At 44.8% G+C, this 13918-nt stretch overlaps 1 long non-coding RNA gene across 1 annotated transcript in view; it reads right to left on the bottom strand.

Annotated features, from left to right (window-relative positions):
* Positions 1 to 216: 216 nt before the first annotated feature.
* LOC112265051 overlaps positions 217 to 13918 on the bottom strand; it is a 181641-nt gene continuing 167939 nt past the window's right edge. The window contains exons 8-9 of the long non-coding RNA XR_006078642.1: positions 1722 to 1828; positions 217 to 314 (exon numbers count right to left, since the gene is read on the bottom strand). This is a non-coding gene — a long non-coding RNA (uncharacterized LOC112265051). The remainder of the gene's footprint in view (positions 315 to 1721; positions 1829 to 13918) is intronic.

The following is a 13918-nucleotide window of genomic DNA, read 5'->3' as shown; positions in this document are numbered from 1 at the left end:
CCTATCCTAAGGCATGACTCTGTGTGGATGGAAATTCTTGATTGTCGTGGGGTGGGATGTGTGTGTGTGTGTGTGTGTGTGTGTGAGAGTCAAAGAGTCTGAGGGGACATGTGTGGGTGATAAGTGGGCCCAACACCCTGAGACAATCTATGCGATACTTCATATTCCTGTGTGTGTGTCTGTTTGTGTCCCCCAATCGGAAAAGAGTGTGTGTGTGATAGGGGAGAACTTACCCTGGGGTGTGCTAGCGTGTCGCTGTCGTTGTAGCGGATTGTAGTAGGTAGAGAGCTGATGTCTGTAATGTCTGCTGATGTCTAAAAACACAGAGAAGGCCCGTTGATATAACATTACACTACGGCTGCAACATTTCTAAGTTATCCAGATATCCTAGTTATGGGATTCTAAACTTTCTAATTCTAGGAATCTTCCAGACGGCATTTCTGGAAAACCTTTGAATTTTGGGAAAGTCATCTGAATTTTGGAACTCTACATCACACCAGGTCAGACCAAACACATCAATCACATGGGATAGTCGTGTAATGTACCATTTATTCGTCACATCAAGTTTTCTGACAAGAACAAAAAAATGTGCTGCTGGCATTAATGAGCTAGAACACTCATGCAGAGGAATGACAGAGGCAGCAGATGTAGTTTGGTGTTTGCCCAGAAGATGGCAATGTGAGTATAAGTCTAAAGTACTGACTGGATCTTCTGAGCAGTGTGCGTGTGTCTTTGTTTAACACATGCACTTCCTGCAGCCGGGAGGGACACTGATGAGGGTGTATGTGCCCGCGTGTGGAGCCTGATGGAAAATTCACCCTACTCGAGTGGGGATGGAAGGAGGTTAGGACTTGGCAGCTAGGGGGGTCACACCACTCTCCTCACACCCTGTATCCTCATTATTTCATTAGGGCCTCTATTTGAACATGCCATGTGTAAATCGGTGGCTAATTGAGTGCTAACTGGAGAGGGCTGCAGGTGTTTGGCCCCTGGGGGCCTCAGAACACTTAACTATAAAAAGTACCTCAATGACATTTACACTTTGGTCATTTAGCAGACGCTCTTATCCAGAGAAACGTACAATCAGTGCATTCAACTAAGGTAGGTAAGAAGACAACCATACGCAATCACGTCCCTTTCCTTGTCCTCCTCTCATACCACTTACACAGGCCAGTTACAGCCGTGATAAGACAGAGAGAGAGATAAAACTTTTTTTTTTTTAAAGAGAGAGCAACAGCACACAGAGGGATAGATACAGGACCCGGTCCCAGTGCCTGGTGTAATCTATCAAACCGCTCCACTTGGACTGTCACCTTTTGTCCTAACCCTCCCAGGATCGGCAATGATTGCCAACAAATCTAATATCCTCCACGTTTTCCCAGGCAGGAGCATTTCAATAATGACTTCTGTGCTTCTGTCGCTGTGTCTGTGGAGAGAGAGAGAGAAAGCGAGAGAGAGGGCGAGGGACAGAAATCCGCCGCGGTGGCTTTTGTGGCGGTTATCCCGCTTTTGTGGCGGCCGAGCAGATCAAAAAACAGTCCCGACCGGCCCCTTTTCTCGTCCCGAACAAACAGACGGAGCAAACGGCATTGAATGGGAATGGTTTAATTTGGGTCCGGGAGCCGCCCTCGGACAGATGGAATAAAAACTGGAGGGGGGAGGAAGGAAATCTAATAAGAGAGAGAAAGAAGCGAACAGAGAAGGAGAGAGAGAAAGCGCACCTTGACACTGTCTCGGGATGATTTGAAAGCCTGAGGAACAAAGGATTCGCTCTCAATGGCCTCAATGTCCTTTATCCTTCGCACTTGATCAGCCAGCGACGTCCCCTCTGGAAACAGAAAGAGAGAGAGAGAGAGGGAGAGATAGAGATCGAGAGGGAGAGGGGGAGAGATAGAGAGGGAGAGAGGGAGTCAGAGGGAGAAAGTGAGAGAGAGGTTAGCAGCGTTAGGGGGGAAAGGTCATACACACTGGGATTTGTTAGCTGCCCTCAAGTCACGTTGACACAAGAGGGACATCTGGGGAAGTGAACCCGATTACATTTAGGATGCTTGACTCTGTCCATGTTCTCTTGGCAGTAATGCTCTTTGGCACTTGCTAAGAAATCTCTGATGTGACCGAATCTCTGTATTTAAAAAAAAAAAAGGAGATATTAGCTAGGGGGATCTGACTGGGGGTCAGGTCTGGGGCCTACCCCCGTGAAAGAGAGAGAGACACAGGGCAAGACACTTAAGACAAACAAGCAAAACAAACACAGAAGGTTGATCAGTCCCAAATGGCACCCTATTGCCTATATCGTGTACTACTTTTGACCAGAGCCCTATGGGTCAAAAGTAGTGCATTTGGGATGTACCTGAGGATCACAGTATATTTAGGAAAACATCAGACTAAATAGAATATATATTAGAATGTTTTTAAACATTGTCATTGCAAACAAACACGGTGTAGCCTCAAAATATGCTTAAAACAATAACTGTAATATATTGGATGGTCAGTCATTGCATCAATAGCTCTGTCTATGAATTTAAGAGTTGTTACATTTCTCTAGGCCCATCCCTCAACTTTTTATCAAAACCGAAGCTGGGTGTCCACTTTGCTATTGTTTCAACTGTTGATTGCCCATTTAAGCAAATCTCAGTAAGCACAGTCGATTATCTTACAATGAAACGATATAAGTGTAAAAAATGAAATCCACATTTTACGCATCAAATTAAAAAGACGTAGGTGGAAGGCACATTTTTGATTTATGAACGTGTGTCGGGAAAGGTAGGAACTGTACGAATCTGAACAATCATTTTCTTCTTTCGCCTGTCAATCTCTCCACCAATCAGTCAATATTTATCCCTCGCTTACCTATCCATTCATCCTCCCCTGCACACTTCCATCTATCCAGCTGTCAATCTGAGAGATACCCCTGTCTCTGTTTGAGTTTCATGTAGAAGAGAGAGGAGCACAGAGAGAGACCTCCAGTGAGTCTGCAATATGCTTCAATAACAGAAGCTGCGACTACAGTACCTGGTAGGGAAATTCAAGAGTTTCAATGAACAGGTGTGGGCTCACAATGAATGACACGGATGAGTGCCACACGCACACACACACACACACACACACACACACACACACACACACACACACACACACACACAAACACACTCAAATAGATGGACAAATACACACACACACATACTCACACACAACGAAGACACACCAGTTTGAGCTAATGATAGGAATTAAATGCATCCATTACCAGCCACAGAGAAGCTGTCACAACAGATCTTTCTGGGCCGCGTGTTTAATGAATAGATTCATATTTGTTCTGGTTTTTATTAGGTTAGCGTGAGTGGCACAGCAACACACTTTCACACACACTTCTCATTATTTGCCTCAGTGCATGCGCACACGCATGTACACACATGCACAGAGTGAGGTAAAAGATACAAAAGAGGAGGACATAATGTTGTTCCAACAAACTTTGTTTCCATTCATATTTACTGGGAGAACTGGACAGACTGACTAACAACTGGAATGAAGCATTCCATCCATGACAGTCTGTCTTGTTGTGTGAGGAGAGGGGGGAAGAAAAATAGACATGGTATCTCCAAAAATAGTTATTACCTTGAATGTGCGGCTAGATGGAGAGTGGGAGCACCGGCCCAATATCCTCCTGAAGACTGTGGCCTGTCCTTCACATGACAGCCACAGCATCATAAAAAAGTATTGTGTGTGTGTGTGTGTGTGTGTGAATGTGTGTGTTCAAGTTTGAAGGAGAGCCAAATCCATCAACAATGAATCCCGTTTTCAATCAGTGATCGATGAATCCACCCTCCGCCCTCTGAGGTAAGAGTTAATAAAGGACACACACACACCTAAGCCCCCTCCCCACCCTATCTGCCCAGATATATCAATGACAGACCTTCGGGCGGGCGGCAGAGTGGACGGACGAGGCCTACGGAATCCATTAAAGCCTCATACTTTTTGACAAACACATTATTGGTAGATAAAATGACTTCCATATGCTGTTTGTCAGATGTCAGTGGGGAAAGATATGTATTTCATAGGAAAATCAAAAATAATGGACTTTGAGCGAGAGAGAGAGAGAGAGAGAGAGAGAGAGAGGGACGGGCTGAGCTACATACAAAACAAAAATCAATACCCGTGCCGACCGAGTAGCGGAGAGTGGAGAGCCCGGGAGGTCAAAGTTGATATTTAATATTGACACATTATCTGGCAAATTAATTTAGCGGCGCGACTCGATTGTCACCGCATTACTGGCAACGCTGGTCTGTCGGCGATGAGATAAAGACGGAGGGAAGAGAGATAGGGGGGGACATAAACAGACAGTAAAACTATTAGAAAGACAATGCCTTCAATGTACAGCACGTTTATGACAGCTCAATATTTTCATTAAACTGCTGTATGACTCTCCATAGAGTCAGGACCAAAAATAGCTGTAAACAGTGGAGTAAGCCTTTAAATGGTCTTACCACCATTATGAGTGACCTGGTGGGGCATCAAACCAGAATGATCAATACACTAAACCATATTGAGTGCCTTTACATATTTCATCCTTGTATTCATTCGTTATAATGACCCTAACAATGGATAGTGATTGATCTGCTTCTTATCAAATCCAATTGTATTAGTCACATGCGCAAAATACAACAGGTGTTGACCTTACAGTGAAATGCTTACTTACGAGCCCCTAACCAACAGCGCAGTTAAAAAAAATACGGATAAGAATAAGAGATAAAAGTAACAAGTAATTAAAGAGCAACGGTACAAAATAAAATAACAATATATACAGGTGGGTGCCGGTACAGAGTCAATGTGCGGGGGCACCGGTTAGTTGAGGTAGTATGTACATGTAGGTAGAGTTAAAGAGAGAGTGACTATGCATAAATGACAACACAGAGTGGCAGTGGTGTGGGGGGGGGGCAATGCAAATAGTCTGGGTAGCTATTTGACTAGATGTTCAGGAGTCTTATGGCTTGGGGGTAGAAGATGTTTAGAAGCCTCTTGGACCTAGACTTAGCTCTCTGGTACCACTTGCCGTGTGGAGAGAGAGGCTCTGTGTGTGTGTGTGTGTGTGTGTGTGTGTGTGTGTGTGTGTGTGTGTGTGACACGCGCCAGCATGTGCATGTGTGTGTGTTAAGTGTGTGGGATGGGCAGAAAACACTTGGAAACTCATTACCAAAATTAGTCCAAAGGCATCCTGATGAGCAACCTGGAATCAATAGCGTATTGTGCCCTCTAAATAGCTGTTTGTCTACTTCATTGATTAAAAGGGTGGAGAGAGGAGAGAAAATCAAAAACACCAATGAAAGAAAGCAGATTCCCTGAGCCATACGGGACAGAAAGTGTGTATGTGTGTGTGTGCGTGTCAGAGAGAAAAAGAGAGATGGCGTTTCTGCTGCAGTGACAGAGTCCAAACAGAGGAGAGCGCTGTTTGACCACAGATTCCAACAGTGCCAGACCGTGGTGTCTTTGTAAATGTGACTTTGCTCCACAGTTTGTCAATCAGCAACAGCGAGAGCTGAATATATCGCTGCTAATGATTAATTCGAGTAATTGAGTGCATACCATCGCGAGCTAAATTACGACGGCGCTCATTGTGCCGAGCAAATAAATAAAGGAAACGAACTGTACGTTGTTTCGAGGTCGGTCACAAATTAAAGGTACCTTCAAAGGTGCTTTGGTGTTATATTTGCGAAAGGCAAGCAAAGAGCACGCTAATGGTGACATTAAAATAAGAAATAAAAAATGCGAGCGGGGAGAAAAGGGCAAATTTTACTGCTGTTGACATGGCGGATGTAATTGGACAGAGTTGAGCTGGCTGCAGTAGGGATGGCTGGCGCTACGGCAGGGCATGATCCTACATGGTCCTGTTGGTCCATAGCACGTCCCTGCCTCCCCTTACCCTCCCTCTTAGCACTGCAGTAAAGTATAATTCAATGCTCAATTTAGGGTATAGTCTAGCCTTAGATTGTTTTTCGCCCGCTAATTTATAGAAATTAAGACATTAATTAAGCCACTAGCCATCATTCAAGCCGGAGAAGATAAATACAAACTTTCATAATAACCACCTTCCCCATTTTAGGGCTCATTATCATCAATTTTTAATGCAATTATGCTATTCTTTTTACGCTGAGCTCATAAATTACCCGCCCTTTTGTTGCCGGCTGGCCTTGTAAAATCCAAAGTAATGCTTTGTAGTCTGATCTTTAAGGCAATTACTGGTTTCTTCAGTCTTTCATCTCCCTGCATTTCCAATAACCCTTGCCTCCAATGATTTATCCCTGCCACCACCCGCCAACACGCAGATGCGCACGCACGCACAAAGACATACACAGTTACACACACACACACACACACACACACACTTTAACTCATCTCTGTTTACCATGTTCCTTACCAGGATGCCAAAGTAACAGAGCAAATGGAGCAGCTATGTTCCTATTGGTGGATCCCCGGTGGGTCTTGGCCTACCTGTGGCCTACCTTGTTGTTTGCGTAACCCCGCGCAAAGCTAAGTACACAGAACACGGGTTCACTTGGCATCAAACGGTTAGTTTCATTCAGCGCCAGGGGGCATTGAGATAGTTATACACTGAAATACTGTAGCACTTCCTTATGCCTCAAAGTGCTTCTTCTTGAGGCCTAAACATGTTGTTTAATACATGACTGGGTCTGGGATTTACGTTCAAACCACATTGGATGAACACTGATGTTTTCAGTCCGAAAACATCAAGTTATCCTAACCCCAAAATCCACATTCCAACCAAATGGCCGATTATTGAAATAAAGCAAAACCAGGTCAACTGTACAATTCTCAGCTCTGCCTGAGCTCTGAGTTTATACCTGAGGATATACAGTGCATGCGGAAGGTATTCAGACCCCTTGACTTTTTCCACATGTTGATATGTTACAGCCTTATTCTAAAATTGACTAAATAAGAAAAAACAGGTTGTTAGAATTTTTTTTTTTAAGTATTAAAAACAAAAAGACCTTATTTACATAAGTATTTAGACCCTTTGCTATGAGACTCGATATTGAGCTCAGGTGCATCCTGTTTTCACTGATCATCCTTGAGATGTTTCGACAACTTGATTGTAGTCCACCTGTAGTAAATCTCTATATAAAGGTATGACAGTGCATGTCAGAGCAAAAACCAAGCTATGAGGTCGAAGGACAGGACTGTGTCGAGTGCTACCAGCAGGTATTTATCTTGGTGTGTGCATGAGTGTGTCTCTCTACAAGGCACAGATCACTCAGCAAATCTTAAAACACACATCCCCAGCCAGCCCATCCCAGCCCTGAGAAATAGCAAAAACAGAAACAAAGGCTGGGTTATTAAAAAGGTGTCTGGCCCCGTGGTCCGGTAATAGTTTTGGACTGCATTGATTATGGCGCGCTGACAGCTTCCGATGCTAGCACTGAAAATGCATCAAGTGCGTAATGAGGAGCTATTAGGCCCATCGATTTGCTGATTTCAATTGATAGCTACCAGGCCAAAGCGGCACGTCAATATTTGCATAACTAATACCCTGCTGCCTGTCTGCTGCTCCCGGCCTTGACAAATGAGATCTCAATGAGGGGAGGAGAGGGAGTTGGATGGAAAGAGAGGGGAGGGGGTGGGTGGGGTGGGGTGGGGGGCAGAGCGGTAGCAAGAGAAATGGGAGCGAAAAAGAAAAAAGTAACACAGAGAAGAAAACAAGATCAGATGGGTAAACAGCAGTTGGACTCAACCCACCATTATATGAATCACATAGAAATAATGCATCAGATAATGTGTTGGGTTGAGCTGTGATATGTGCTAGGCTGAGCTGTATTGTGATGTGGTGTGTTTTGTTGTGCGGTTATTATGCTCTTTATGTGATGTGTAATGTTTTGCTGTGCTGTGTTGTTTGACAACTTACGTCTTGCGTTGTGCTGAGCTGTGCTGTTTTACGTTGAACTGCTGTGCTGTGATGTGACGGAGCATGCTGCCGTGCAGTGACGTTGGATGGTGTGCTACATTCTGCTGTTCTGTGATGTGACGGAGCATGCTGCCGTGCAGTGACGTTGGATGGTGTGCTACATTCTGCTGTGCTGTGATGTGACGGAGCATGCTGCCGTGCAGTGACGTTGGATGGTGTGCTACATTCTGCTGTTCTGTGATGTGATGCTGCCGTGCAGTGACGTTGGATGGTGTGCTACATTCTGCTGTTCTGTGATGTGACGGAGCATGCTGCCGTGCAGTGACGTTGGATGGTGTGCTACATTCTGCTGTTCTGTGATGTGACGGAGCATGCTGCCGTGCAGTGACGTTGGATGGTGTGCTACATTCTGCTGTTCTGTGATGTGACGGAGCATGCTGCCGTGCAGTGACGTTGGGTGGTGTGCTACATTCTGCTGTGCTGTGATGTGACGGAGCATGCTGCTGTGCAGTGACGTTGGGTGGTGTGCTACATTCTGCTGTTCTGTGATGTGACGGAGCATGCTGCCGTGCAGTGACGTTGGGTGGTGTGCTACATTCTGCTGTGCTGTGATGTGATGGAGCATGCTGCTGTGCAGTGACGTTGGGTGGTGTGCTACATTCTGCTGTTCTGTGATGTGTGATGTTTAAGTCTTGTAATGTACAGTGCTGCTGTGCTATGCATGCTAGCACATCATGCTGGCCATTATTGCTAGGGGGTTTTGGGGGTCACACCAGGGGGACAGAGTGGCAGCCTGGGCCAGATGTCCGAGAGAGGGAGGGGACCGCCCAGTACCACAGCAGGTGGCCAAGCTGTTCTAATGACGCTGCCACAGCCGCATTGTAAGGTCCCCCACGGGACCACACACACACAAACACACACACAGCTCCTTATCAACCAAGCATCCCTACCACCTCAAAACACACGCGCCCCGTAAATACGTAAGCGACGCGTGCCGAGTCCCCATGGTCCTAAAATCCTTATCAATGTGTCAATTGCCCTGGGTGCACCCTCTCCTTGATCCCTGTCATTTTCAGTGTGACACCTGAAGTCACTGGTCACAACACTAATGTCCCACCTACACCCATTATGACCACCGACCTCCGTGTAAATACTAAACCCAATGCTCACTCTGATAACCTAAAGTATCACAATACTTCAAACTAAACAGCAACAAAGAAAGTCTATGACAGCCCTTTCCTCAACCGTAGAGCCCTGAGTTTTACCTGAAGCACAAATGTCATTGATATTAACACAATCACATCTCTTCAGTGCTTTTTTATGTGAAGCCTACATTTTCAGAAGGGTTTAAGATGGATGGATGGTTGGTTGAAGGATAGACAGATGGATGAAGGTTGGATGGATGGATGATCTCCGTGCCCAAAGTTTTTCCCCTGAGTACATGACCCCATATTGACGGCCAGCGTCCTAGTCAGAGCAGCTGAGGACAGACACCTTGTGCGTCCTGGACTCCCTGACGTCTCCTAGAGAGATAAGCATTCTCTCCACTCTTCACTCAATAAAGGGACCAATAATTAATTAATTACCCCAACACAGAGCCTAATGACAGGCAGACACTGCCGCCGCGCTCCCCATCTCCTTCACCATCCCCCCTCTCCTCAATCAACCCCTATAATCAGTGGGGTGACACTCCACACCTGTCTGCAGTCTGTTACGGCTATAGACCGCGGGGTCAGATAGATAGAGAACGATGCCATGTTGCGCGCACACACACACAAACACACTTTTTTTTGCACAGAAATAATGAATAGAAAGGGTGTCTCCATTCAAGTCAATGATGGCATGGTGGGTGTAACTGGCAGCCATTTTGAGGGTACTCATGCCAGCAAGTAAAAGCAGGAAGTGTACCCTTTAATCTGTGCTGTGATTTGTTGAGTCAACTCAACTGACATTACATGAGCCACATCAGTTTTTGAATGAACATTCTGCATTACCATGGCAACCCAGCATCAGTTGATAGAACATTCCAAAACACCTTGAAAATGATTGCATCACAACACCAGGCAGCCATTGCGAGTGTGCACCCATGAGTTTACCAGTCATTTGCCAGGGTTAGAGCTTCCAAGCCCATTCTATTCATTCTTATTTCTATGCTTTTTTTGATGGTATGAATAGCGTGGAGGCATTTGATAATGCAATGTGTTTAATTGTGAATTCCCTATTAGCTGTAACTTTAGCAATAGCTGCTCTTTCTGGGATCCACACAAAACCCAACTGTCATACATATAAATAGACAGAAACAGCACATGGAGACAGACAGCAAAACCTCTATCTGGTTAACAAAGAAGCCAAATACAAATCCAAAAAGGCCCTCTTTTCACGACACACAAAAAACTGTGTTAGAGTCACGAGAGACCGCATTACAGTGCACCCAGGCTGCATCACCAAATGACACCATGTCCTGTAGTGAACTTAGTTTTACCAGAGCCCTATGGATAGTGCACTAAAAAGGAATAGGCTGCTATTGAAGACGCAACCCTAATACTTGAGCCATAAGCCTTCTATTTACCCTGAAAGGGAGTGGGGTTTTGTGGGCTTGGATCTGTCCACTTACCCTGCCCAGTGCACTGTCAAGGTGGGTGGGTGTTAGATGGGGGGGGGATAAGGAGGGTGGGATAGAAGGGTGAGGGGAGCAGACTGCACACACAGCACTGTGGGTTAACTAAAGACAGGTGTGTGTCCGTGTGTTTGTGCGTGCGACTCCGTGTCTGTGTGTGTGTGTGTAGGGTGAGTGGGTGTCAGCAGACAGCCAGTGTCTGTGCTGTATCACGGCGTGCCACTAAAATGTGAAGCTTTCACAGCCTGAACCGTGACGTCCTCAAGACCAGACCCTCTCTGTATGTACGAGTGTGTTTTAGTGTCTGTGCATTATGTGGGCGTGCAATACTCAAATATTATGCCTATTGTAATGTTCAAATATGATTATCTTGCATTCTGGGTGATTCAAGTGCATGTTTCGACCTCAGTCCAGCTTTAATCGAAACATGGGGTAATATCCTTTACGAGAAATAAGATACATTTTACCAGTATATTTAATTGATAAAGTGATTTGAACTGTGTGGGTATGTGTGCACTGCTAGTGTGTGAGTGTGTTTGCGCACGTATGTGTGTGTGTACGCAAGTGTGTGTGTGTGTGTGTGTATATGGAAAAAATGTGCTAGCGTGTGTGCATTCGAGTGTAAGTGTGCTAGCGTGCATGAGCTAGAGAGAGTGAGTGAGCTAGAGAGAGTGAGTGAGCTAGAGAGAGTGAGTGAGTGAGCAAGAAAAAGTGCAGTGCTCTCCACTTTCTCATCCTGGTCTGGTCAGCATGTCTTTTATGAGCAGGTCCGTAATTAAATAAACACCCGGGCAACTAATTACTTAATTGGAGCGCGCTCTTTAAAATGAAAATGATGTAATCAAGAATCCAGGAAAACGGAAGGGAGATTTACAAACAACACAAGCACACGTATACACATATACACACACACTGGTGACCTACAGCCTTGTTGACATCCAACCCCCCCCAATCATTGATTTCTCCTTTCTCTATTTGCACCCCTGTTTTCCTGCCTCTCTCTCTCTCTCTCTCTCTCTCTCTCCAAACCTGAGGCTCTGGCTGGTTCTACGTAGCCAGATTTAAGATCTCTTTTGGACCGTCTCAACTAGCGAAATGTCATGGACATGGTGAAGGGTCTGGGTGGGGGCCTGGTAAAGACACTTAATACATTACCTTACCGGCACCTTACCGACTTTACCTTATTGAAGGAGAAGGACTTACGACAGAAACACAGAAAAACACTGTGTCCTCATAGGCATTCAAGCAACTGGGCTTTAGGAACGAGGAGCGCCTACTTCAGTTGTAAAAAGGGTCCATTTTCAAATGACCACTTGATAAGGGACAATACAATTTTCATTTGAAGCAGGTATGTGTCCCAGTAGACCAAACAGTTACCTAAACAACCTAAGTGTAGTGTTAACCTAAGTATATTGTGAATATAGATGATACTCAACTAACTAGTCTGTCTATGTGTGTGTCGTTTGAAAGTCAGTTTTCCTCAATTTCCTTGATTCTTGATTACACCATTTTTTCATTTCAGATTTTTTTAAACTACAAAAATCTAACTCTAACTCTTCAATATATTCCGTAGTTAAAGTGAAACTACCCCTGGATGGAATGACAACCATAAAGCTGTGGTTCCCTTCTCTCTGCTTTCGAATCGGAGGAGAAAACTGACAGGACACATTACATCAGCCCAGTCACTCATTCACACCCTCTCACCCTCCTTCCCTCCATAGCCAGGTCTGGGGGTGGCTCTGGCCCTGCGAGGCGCTGTCTGTGAACCTTCCCCTCTACATGTCCCCCCCAGTATCACCCTATCCCAGCCGTAGTGGTCTGCTCTACCACCCTCAGTCCCCCACAGCCCCTTCAGCCTGGTCTGGGACCACCAGTTACATCATGATTAGGTGCGAATGAGCCACACACACACACACACACACTTTAACCCTGTCCCAGGAAACCCCTTTCCCACCTTGAAACCTGACCGGAGCAATAGCATCTACACATATTATACACACACATTTACAAACACTTTTACACAGGATTGGAAAACACAGCCCCCCTCCAGGCCTGTTTATGAACTCTGTCTGACCATAAAAACTTTAGAGGACCACATGGCTGGCTGCCACCCAGGGAGATATCCCCCAGCAGAGCAGTGTGTATGCGCGTGTGTGTGAGAGAGCCTGGCCATCCTGCGCCTGCATACTGCTCAGTGTGAGTGTGACCGTGTCCAGACATAGACAAGCCCTACCACACTGTCCTCCATAGGTCCATACAACAGCACTCGGGCAACACACACTTACAGTGCCTTCAGAAAGTATTCACACCCCTTTACTTTCCCCACATTTTGTTGTGTTTACAGCCTCAATTTAAAATGGAGTAAATAGAGATTGATGTGTCACTCGCCGACACACAATACCGCATAATGTCAAAGTGGAATTATGTTTTTTAGAAATGTTTACAAATTCATTAAATGAAACGCTGAAATGTCTTGAGTCAATAAGTATTCAACCCCTTTGTTATGGCAAGCCTATATAAGTACAGGAGTAAAAACTTGCTTCACAAGTCACATAACTTGTATGGACTCACTCTGTGTGCAATAATAGTGTTTAACAGGATTTTTGAATGACTATCACATCTCTGTACCCCACACATACAATTATCTGTAAGGTCCCTCAGTCGAGCAGTGAATTTCAAACACAGATTCAACCACAAAGACCAGGGAGGTTATCCAATGCCTCTCAAAGAAGGGTATATATTGGTAAATGGGTAAACAAAAAAAAGTTTAAAAAAAGCAGATGTTGAATATCCCTTTGAGCATGGTGAAGTTATTAATTACACTTTGGATGGTGTATCAATACACCCAGTCACTACAAAGATACAGGTGTCGTTCCTAACTCACTTGTCGGAGAGGAAGGAAAACGATCAGGGATTACGCCATGGTGACTTTAAAACAGTTGCAGAGTTTAATGGCTGTGATAGGAGAAAAATGAGGATGGATCAACAACATTGTAGTTACCACACAATGCGAACCTAAATGACAGAGAGAAAAGAAGGAAGCCTGTAAAGAATAAAAATATTCCAAAGCGTGCATCCTGTTTGCAACAAGGCACTAAAGTAATACTGCGTAGAATATGAAAAAGCAATTAACTTTTTGTCCTGAATTACAAAGCAGTGACTCTAAAACAGTTACAGAGTTTAATGGCTGTGATAGGAGAAAACTGAGGATGGATCAACAACATTGTAGTTACTCCACAATACTAACTGAAATGACAAGGTTTGCAACAAGTCGCTAAAGTAAAACTGCAAATAAATGTGGCAAAGATATGAACTTTTTGTCCTGAATACAAAGCGTTATGTTTCGGGCAATTCCAACACAACACATCACCGAGTACAACTCTTCATAT

This window comes from Oncorhynchus tshawytscha, linkage group LG13 (genome assembly GCF_018296145.1).
Source record: "Oncorhynchus tshawytscha isolate Ot180627B linkage group LG13, Otsh_v2.0, whole genome shotgun sequence".
Lineage (NCBI taxonomy): Eukaryota > Metazoa > Chordata > Actinopteri > Salmoniformes > Salmonidae > Oncorhynchus > Oncorhynchus tshawytscha.
This window is presented reverse-complemented; position numbering and strand designations above follow the sequence as displayed.